Genomic DNA, 8,822 nt, shown 5'->3' on the forward strand with positions numbered 1-8,822 from the left:
TCTGGAGTGCTTCTGATTATTACGTGACGAGGTTTCTTGAGTGAACCTGTTTCTGGAGATAGTTTTTTTTTCGAGTGAGTCTGTTTCTGGAGAGAGTTTGTTTCTGAAGAGAGTCTGTTTCTGGTGTGAGTCTGTTCTTCGATTGATTCTGTTTCTGGAATATGTCCGATTCTGGAGTGTGTCTGTTTCTGGAGAGTCTCTGTTTCTGGAGTGAGCCTGTTTATGGATTGAATCTATTTCTGGAGTGAGCCTGTTTCTGTAGTGTGTCTGTTTGTTGAGTGATTCTTTTTCTGGAGAGAGTCTGTTTCTGGAGAGAGTCTGTTTCTGGAGAGAGTCTGTTTCTGGAGAGAGTCTGTTTCTGGAGTGAGCCTGTTTCTGGATTGAATCTATTTCTGGAGTGAGCCTGTTTCTGTAGTGTGTCTGTTTGTTGAGTGATTCTTTTTCTGGAGAGAGTCTGTTTCTGGACAGAGTCTGTGTCTGGAGAGTGTCTGTTTCTGGAGTGATTCTGCTTCTTACGTGACAATGTTTGTTGAGTGTACTTGTTTGTGGATATTGTCTGTTTCTCGAGTGAGTCTGTGTCTGGAGAGAGTTTGTTTCAGGAGAGAGTGTGTTTCAGGAGTGATTATGTTTCTGGAATTAGTCTGTTTCTGGAGAGTGTCTGTTTCTGGAGAGATTCTGTTTTTGCGGTGAGTCTGTTTCTGGATTGAGTCTGTTTCCGGAGAGAGTCTGTTTCTGGTGTGAGTCTGTTCTTCGATTGATTCTGTTTCTGGAATATATCCGTTTCTGGAGTGTGTCTGTTTCTGGAGTTTCTCTGTTTCTGGAGGGAGTCTCTTTCTGGAGAGAGTCTGTTTCTGGAGTGATTATGTTTATGGAGTGATTCTGATTCTTACATGACGATGTTTCTTGAGTGAACCTGTTTCTGGAGATAGTCTGTTTGTCGAGTGAGTCTGTTTCTGGAGAGAGTCTGTTCCTGAAGAGAGTCTGTTTCTGGTGTGAGTCTGTTTCTGTATTGAGTCTGTTTCTGGAATGAATCTGTTTTTGGAGAGAGTCTGAATCTGAAATGCGCCTGTGTCAGTCGTGTGTCTGTTTCTGGAGTGAGTCTGTTTCTGTCGTGAGTTTGCTTCTGGAGTGATTATTTTTATGGAGTGAGTGTTTCTGGAATGAGATTCTTTCTGGAGAGACTCTGCTGCTGGAGTGTTTATGTTTGTGGAGTGTTTCAAATTCTTATGTGACCATGTTTCTTGAGTGAATTTGTTTCTGGAGAGAGTCTGTTTCCGGAGAGAGTCCGTTTCTGGAGAGAGTCTGTTTCTGGTGAGCGTCTGTTTCTGGAGTGAGCCTGTTTCTGGATTGAATCTGTTTCTGGAGAGAGTCTGTTTCTGGAGAGAGTCTGTTTATGGAGAGTTCCTGTTTCTGGAATGAGCCTGTTTCTGGAGTGTGTCTGTTTGTTGAGTGATTCTTTTTCTGCAGAGAGTCTGTTTCTGGACAGAGTCTGTTTGTGGAGACTGTCTGTTTCTGGAGTGATTCTGCTTCTTACTTGACAATGTTTCTTGAGTGAACTTGTTTGTGGATATTGTCTGTTTCTCGAGTGAGTCTGTTTCTGGAGTGAGTCTGTTTCTGGAGTGATTATGTTTATGGAGTGATTCTGATTCTTACGTGACGATGTTTCTTGAGTGAACCTGTTTCTGGAGATAGTCTGTTTCTCGAGTGAGTGTGTTCCTGTAGAGAGTCTGTTCCTGAAGAGAGTCTGTTTCTGGTGTGAGTCTGTTTCTGTATTGAGTCTGTTTCTGGAATGAGCCTGTTTTTGGAGAGAGTCTGAATCTGAAATGCGCCTGTGTCAGTAGTGGGTCTGTTTCTGGAGTGAGTCTGTTTCTGTCGTGAGTTTGCTTCTGGAGTGATTATTTTTATGGAGTGAGTGTTTCTGTAATGAGATTCTTTCTGGAGAGACTCTGCTGCTGGAGTGATTATGTTTGTGCAATGTTTCAAATTCTTATGTGACCATGTTTCTTGAGTGAGTTTGTTTCTGGAGAGAGTCTCTTTCCGGAGAGTGTCTGTTTCTGGAGAGAGTCTGTTTCTGGATTGAATCTGTTTCTGGAGTGATTCTGCTTCTTACGTGACAATTGTTCTTGAGTGAACTTGTTTGTGGAGATTGTCTGTTTCTCGAGTGGGTCTGTGTCTGGTGAGATTCTGTTTCTGGAGAAAGTGTGTGTTTCTGGAGTGATTATGTTTCTGGAATTAGTCTGTTTCTGGATAGTGTCTGTTTCTGGAGAGAGTCTGTTTCTGTAGAGAGTCTGTTTCTGGAGAGATTCTGTTTCTGCAGTGAGTCTGTTTCTGGATTGAGTCTGTTTCCGGAGTGAGTCTGTCTCTGGTGTGAGTCTGTTCTTCGATTGATTCTGTTTCTGGAATATGTCCGTTTCTGGAGTGTGTCTGTTTCTGGAGAGTCTCTGTTTCTGGAGAGTCTCTGTTTCTGGAGTGAGCCTGTTTCTGGATTGAATCTGTTTCTGGAGAGAGTCTGTTTCTGGAGAGAGTCTGTTTCTGGAGAGAGTCTGTTTCTGGAGAGCGTCTGTTTCTGGAGTGTGTGTGTTTGTTGAGTGATTCTTTTTCTGGAGAGAGTCTGTTTCTGGACAGAGTCTGTGTCTGTAGAATGTCTGTTTCTGGAGTGATTCTGCTTCTTACGTGACAATGTTTGTTGAGTGCACTTGTTTGTGGATATTGTCTGTTTCTCGAGTGAGTCTGTGACTGGAGAGAGTCTGTTTCAGGAGAGAGTGTGTTTCTGGAGTGATTATATTTCTGGAATTAGTCTGTTTCTGGAGAGAGTCTGTTTCTGGAGAGAGTCTGTTTCCGTAGAGAGTCTTTTTCTGGAGTGATTATGTTTATGGAGTGCTTCTGATTATTACGTGACGAGGTGTCTTGAGTGAACCTGTTTCTGGATTGAATCTGTTTTTGGAGAGAGTCTGTTTCTGGAGACAGTCTGTTTCTGGAGAGAGTCTGTTTCTGGAGTGAGCCTGTTTCTGGATTGAATCTGTTTCTGGAGTGAGCCTGTTTCTGGAGTGTGTCTGTTTGTTGAGTGATTCTTTTTCTGGAGAGAGTCTGTTTCTGGACTGAGTCTGTGTCTGGAGAGTGTCTGTTTCTGGAGTGATTCTGCTTCTTACGTGACAATGTTTGTTGAGTGTACTTGTTTGTGGATATTGTCAGTTTCTCGAGTGAGTCTGTTTCTGGAGTGATTATGTTTCTGGAATTAGTCTGTTTCTGGAGAGTGTCTGTTTCTGGAGAGAGTCTGTTTCCGTAGAGAGTCTGTTTCTGGACTGAGTCTGTTTCCGGAGAGAGTCTGTTTCTGGTGTGAGTCTGTTCTTCGATTGATTCTGTTTCTGGAATAAATCCGTTTTTGGAGTGTGTCTGTCTCTGGAGTGTCTCTGTTTCTGGATGGAGTCTCTTTCTGGAGAGAGTCTGTGTTTTGAGTAAATTTGTTTGTGGAGAGACCCTGTTTCTGGAGAGTTCTTGTTTCTGGAGAGTTCCTGTTCCTGGTGTGAGCCTGTTTCTGGTATGCGTCTGTTTGTTGAGTGATTCTTTTTCTGGAGAGTGTTTGTTTCTCGGCAGTGTCTGTTTCTCATATGGGTCTGAATCTGAAGTAAGTCTGCTTCAGTAATGAGTCGTGTTCTGGAGGTATTACGTTTATGGAGTGATTCTGATGCTTACGTGACGATGTTTCTTGAGTGAAGCTGTTTATAGAGATAGTCAGTTTCTCGAGTGAGTCTGTTTCTGGAGTGAGTCTGTTTCTGGAGTGATTATGTTTATGGAGTGCTTCTGATTATTACGTGACGAGGTTTCTTGAGTGAACCTGTTTCTGGAGATAGTTTTTTTTTCGAGTGAGTCTGTTTCTGGAGAGAGTTTGTTTCTGAAGAGAGTCTGTTTCTGGTGTGAGTCTGTTCTTCGATTGATTCTGTTTCTGGAATATGTCCGATTCTGGAGTGTGTCTGTTTCTGGAGAGTCTCTGTTTCTGGAGTGAGCCTGTTTATGGATTGAATCTATTTCTGGAGTGAGCCTGTTTCTGTAGTGTGTCTGTTTGTTGAGTGATTCTTTTTCTGGAGAGAGTCTGTTTCTGGAGAGAGTCTGTTTCTGGAAAGAGTCTGTTTCTGGAGAGAGTCTGTTTCTGGAGTGAGCCTGTTTCTGGATTGAATCTATTTCTGGAGTGAGCCTGTTTCTGTAGTGTGTCTGTTTGTTGAGTGATTCTTTTTCTGGAGAGAGTCTGTTTCTGGACAGAGTCTGTGTCTGGAGAGTGTCTGTTTCTGGAGTGATTCTGCTTCTTACGTGACAATGTTTGTTGAGTGTACTTGTTTGTGGATATTGTCTGTTTCTCGAGTGAGTCTGTGTCTGGAGAGAGTTTGTTTCAGGAGAGAGTGTGTTTCAGGAGTGATTATGTTTCTGGAATTAGTCTGTTTCTGGAGAGTGTCTGTTTCTGTAGAGATTCTGTTTTTGCGGTGAGTCTGTTTCTGGATTGAGTCTGTTTCCAGAGAGAGTCTGTTTCTGGTGTGAGTCTGTTCTTCGATTGATTCTGTTTCTGGAATATATCCGTTTCTGGAGTGTGTCTGTTTCTGGAGTTTCTCTGTTTCTGGAGGGAGTCTCTTTCTGGAGAGAGTCTGTTTCTGGAGTGATTATGTTTATGGAGTGATTCTGATTCTTACATGACGATGTTTCTTGAGTGAATCTGTTTCTGGAGATAGTCTGTTTGTCGAGTGAGTCTGTTTCTGGAGAGAGTCTGTTCCTGAAGAGAGTCTGTTTCTGGTGTGAGTCTGTTTCTGTATTGAGTCTGTTTCTGGAATGAATCTGTTTTTGGAGAGAGTCTGAATCTGAAATGCGCCTGTGTCAGTCGTGTGTCTGTTTCTGGAGTGAGTCTGTTTCTGTCGTGAGTTTGCTTCTGGAGTGATTATTTTTATGGAGTGAGTGTTTCTGGAATGAGATTCTTTCTGGAGAGACTCTGCTGCTGGAGTGTTTATGTTTGTGGAGTGTTTCAAATTCTTATGTGACCATGTTTCTTGAGTGAATTTGTTTCTGGAGAGAGTCTGTTTCCGGAGAGAGTCCGTTTCTGGAGAGAGTCTGTTTCTGGTGAGGTCTGTTTCTGGAGTGAGCCTGTTTCTGGATTGAATCTGTTTCTGGAGAGAGTCTGTTTCTGGAGAGAGTCTGTTTATGGAGAGTTCCTGTTTCTGGAGTGAGCCTGTTTCTGGAGTGTGTCTGTTTGTTGAGTGATTCTTTTTCTGCAGAGAGTCTGTTTCTGGACAGAGTCTGTTTGTGGAGAGTGTCTGTTTCTGGAGTGATTCTGCTTCTTACTTGACAATGTTTCTTGAGTGAACTTGTTTGTGGATATTGTCTGTTTCTCGAGTGAGTCTGTTTCTGGAGAGTGTCTGTTTCTGGAGAGAGTCTGTTTCCGTAGAGAGTCTGTTTCTGGAGAGATTCTGTTTCTGCGGTGAGTCTGTTTCTGGATTGAGTCTGTTCTTCGATTGATTCTGTTTCTCGAGACAGTCTGTTTCTGGAGTGAGTGTGTTTCAGGAGTGAGTCTGTTTCTGGAGTGAGTCTGTTTCTGGAGTGATTATATTTATGGAGTGATTCTGATTCTTACGTGACGATGTTTCTTGAGTGAACCTGTTTCTGGAGATAGTCTGTTTCTCGAGTGAGTGTGTTCCTGTAGAGAGTCTGTTCCTGAAGAGAGTCTGTTTCTGGTGTGAGTCTGTTTCTGTATTGAGTCTGTTTCTGGAATGAGCCTGTTTTTGGAGAGAGTCTGAATCTGAAATGCGCCTGTGTCAGTAGTGGGTCTGTTTCTGGAGTGAGTCTGTTTCTGTCGTGAGTTTGCTTCTGGAGTGATTATTTTTATGGAGTGAGTGTTTCTGTAATGAGATTCTTTCTGGAGAGACTCTGCTGCTGGAGTGATTATGTTTGTGCAATGTTTCAAATTCTTATGTGACCATGTTTCTTGAGTGAGTTTGTTTCTGGAGAGAGTCACTTTCCGGAGAGTGTCTGTTTCTGGAGAGAGTCTGTTTCTGGATTGAATCTGTTTCTGGAGTGATTCTGCTTCTTACGTGACAATTTTTCTTGAGTGAACTTGTTTGTGGAGATTGTCTGTTTCTCGAGTGGGTCTGTGTCTGGTGAGAGTCTGTTTCTGGAGAAAGTGTGTGTTTCTGGAGTGATTATGTTTCTGGAATTAGTCTGTTTCTGGATAGTGTCTGTTTCTGGAGAGAGTCTGTTTCTGTAGAGAGTCTGTTTCTGGAGAGATTCTGTTTCTGCAGTGAGTCTGTTTCTGGATTGAGTCTGTTTCCGGAGTGAGTCTGTCTCTGGTGTGAGTCTGTTCTTCGATTGATTCTGTTTCTGGAATATGTCCGTTTCTGGAGTGTGTCTGTTTCTGGAGAGTCTCTGTTTCTGGAGAGTCTCTGTTTCTGGAGTGAGCCTGTTTCTGGATTGAATCTGTTTCTGGAGAGAGTCTGTTTCTGGAGAGAGTCTGTTTCTGGAGAGAGTCTGTTTCTGGAGAGAGTCTGTTTCTGGAGTGTGTGTGTTTGTTGAGTGATTCTTTTTCTGGAGAGAGTTTGTTTCTGGACAGAGTCTGTGTCTGTAGAATGTCTGTTTCTGGAGTGATTCTGCTTCTTACGTGACAATGTTTGTTGAGTGCACTTGTTTGTGGATATTGTCTGTTTCTCGAGTGAGTCTGTGACTGGAGAGAGTCTGTTTCAGGAGAGAGTGTGTTTCTGGAGTGATTATATTTCTGGAATTAGTCTGTTTCTGGAGAGAGTCTGTTTCTGGAGAGAGTCTGTTTCCGTAGAGAGTCTTTTTCTGGAGTGATTATGTTTATGGAGTGCTTCTGATTATTACGTGACGAGGTGTCTTGAGTGAACATGTTTCTGGATTGAATCTGTTTTTGGAGAGAGTCTGTTTCTGGAGAGAGTCTGTTTCTGGAGAGAGTCTGTTTCTGGAGTGAGCCTGTTTCTGGATTGAATCTGTTTCTGGAGTGAGCCTGTTTCTGGAGTGTGTCTGTTTGTTGAGTGATTCTTTTTCTGGAGAGAGTCTGTTTCTGGACTGAGTCTGTGTCTGGAGAGTGTCTGTTTCTGGAGTGATTCCTCTTCTTACGTGACAATGTTTGTTGAGTGTACTTGTTTGTGGATATTGTCTGTTTCTCGAGTGAGTCTCTGTCTGGAGAGAGTCTGTTTCAGGAGAGAGTGTGTTTCTGGAGTGATTATGTTTCTGGAATTAGTCTGTTTCTGTAGAGTGTCTGTTTCTGGAGAGAGTCTGTTTCCGTAGAGTGTCTGTTTCTGGAGAGATTCTGTTTCTGCGGTGAGTCTGTTTCTGGATTGAGTCTGTTTCCGGAGAGAGTCTGTTTCTGGTGTGAGTCTGTTCTTCGATTGATTCTGTTTCTGGAATATATCCGTTTCTGGAGTGTGTCTGTTTCTGGAGTGTCTCTGTTTCTGGAGGGAGTCTCTTTCTGGTGAGAGTCTGTGTTTTGAGTGAATTTGTTTCTGGAGAGACTCTGTTTCTGGAGAGTTCATGTTTCTGGAGAGTTCCTGTTTCTGGTGTGAGCCTGTTTCTGGAATGCGTCTGTTTGTTGAGTGATTCTTTTTCTGGTGAGTGTTTGTTTCTCGGCAGTGTTTGTTTCTCATATGGGTCTGAATCTGAAGTGAGTCTGCTTCAGGAATGAGTCGTGTTCTGGAGGTATTATGTTTATGGAGTGATTCTGATTCTTACCTGACGATGTTTCTTGAGTGAAGCTGTTGATAGAGATAGTCTGTTTATCGAGTGAGTCTGTTTCTGGAGAATGTTTGTTTCTGAAGAGAGTCTGTTTCTGTAGAGAGTATGTTGCAGGAGTGAGTCTGTTTCTGGAGAGAGTCTGTATCTGGAGAGAGTATGTTGTAGGAGTGAGTCTGTTTCTGGAGAGAGTCTGTTTCTGGAGTGATTATGTTTATGGAGTGATTCTGATTCTTACATGACGATGTTTCTTGAGTGAACCTGTTTCTGGAGATAGTCTGTTTGTCGAGTGAGTCTGTTTCTGGAGAGAGTCTGTTCCTGAAGAGAGTCTGTTTCTGGTGTGAGTCTGTTTCTGTATTGAGTCTGTTTCTGGAATGAATCTGTTTTTGGAGAGAGTCTGAATCTGAAATGCGCCTGTGTCAGTCGTGTGTCTGTTTCTGGAGTGAGTTTGTTTCTGTCGTGAGTTTGCTTCTGGAGTGATTATTTTTATGGAGTGAGTGTTTCTGGAATGAGATTCTTTCTGGAGAGACTGCTGCTGGAGTGATTATGTTTGTGGAGTGTTTCAAATTCTTATGTGACCATGTTTCATGAGTGAATTTGTTTCTGGAGAGTGTCTGTTTCCGGAGAGAGTCCGTTTCTGGAGAGAGTCTGTTTCTGGAGAGAGTCTGTTTCTGGAGTGAGGCTGTTTCTGGATTGAATCTGTTTCTGGAGAGAGTCTGTTTCTGGAGAGAGTCTGTTTCTGGAGAGAGTCTGTTTATGGAGAGTTCCTGTTTCTGGAGTGAGCCTGTTTCTGGAGTGTGTCTGTTTGTTGAGTGATTCTTTTTCTGCAGAGAGTCTGTTTCAGGACAGAGTCTGTTTCTGGAGAGTGTCTGTTTCTGGAGTGATTCTGCTTCTTACTTGAGAATGTTTCTTGAGTGAACTTGTTTGTGGATATTGTCTGTTTCTCGAGTGAGTCTGTTTCTGGAGAGTGTCTGTTTCTGGAGAGAGTCTGTTTCCGTAGAGAGTCTGTTTCTGGAGAGATTCTCTTTCTGCGGTGAGTCTGTTTCTGGACTGAGTCTGTTTCCGGAGAGAGTCTGTTTCTGGTGTGAGTCTGTTCTTCGATT

This window comes from Narcine bancroftii (genome assembly GCF_036971445.1).
Source record: "Narcine bancroftii isolate sNarBan1 chromosome 8 unlocalized genomic scaffold, sNarBan1.hap1 SUPER_8_unloc_2, whole genome shotgun sequence".
NCBI classification, from domain to species: Eukaryota; Metazoa; Chordata; class Chondrichthyes; order Torpediniformes; family Narcinidae; genus Narcine; species Narcine bancroftii.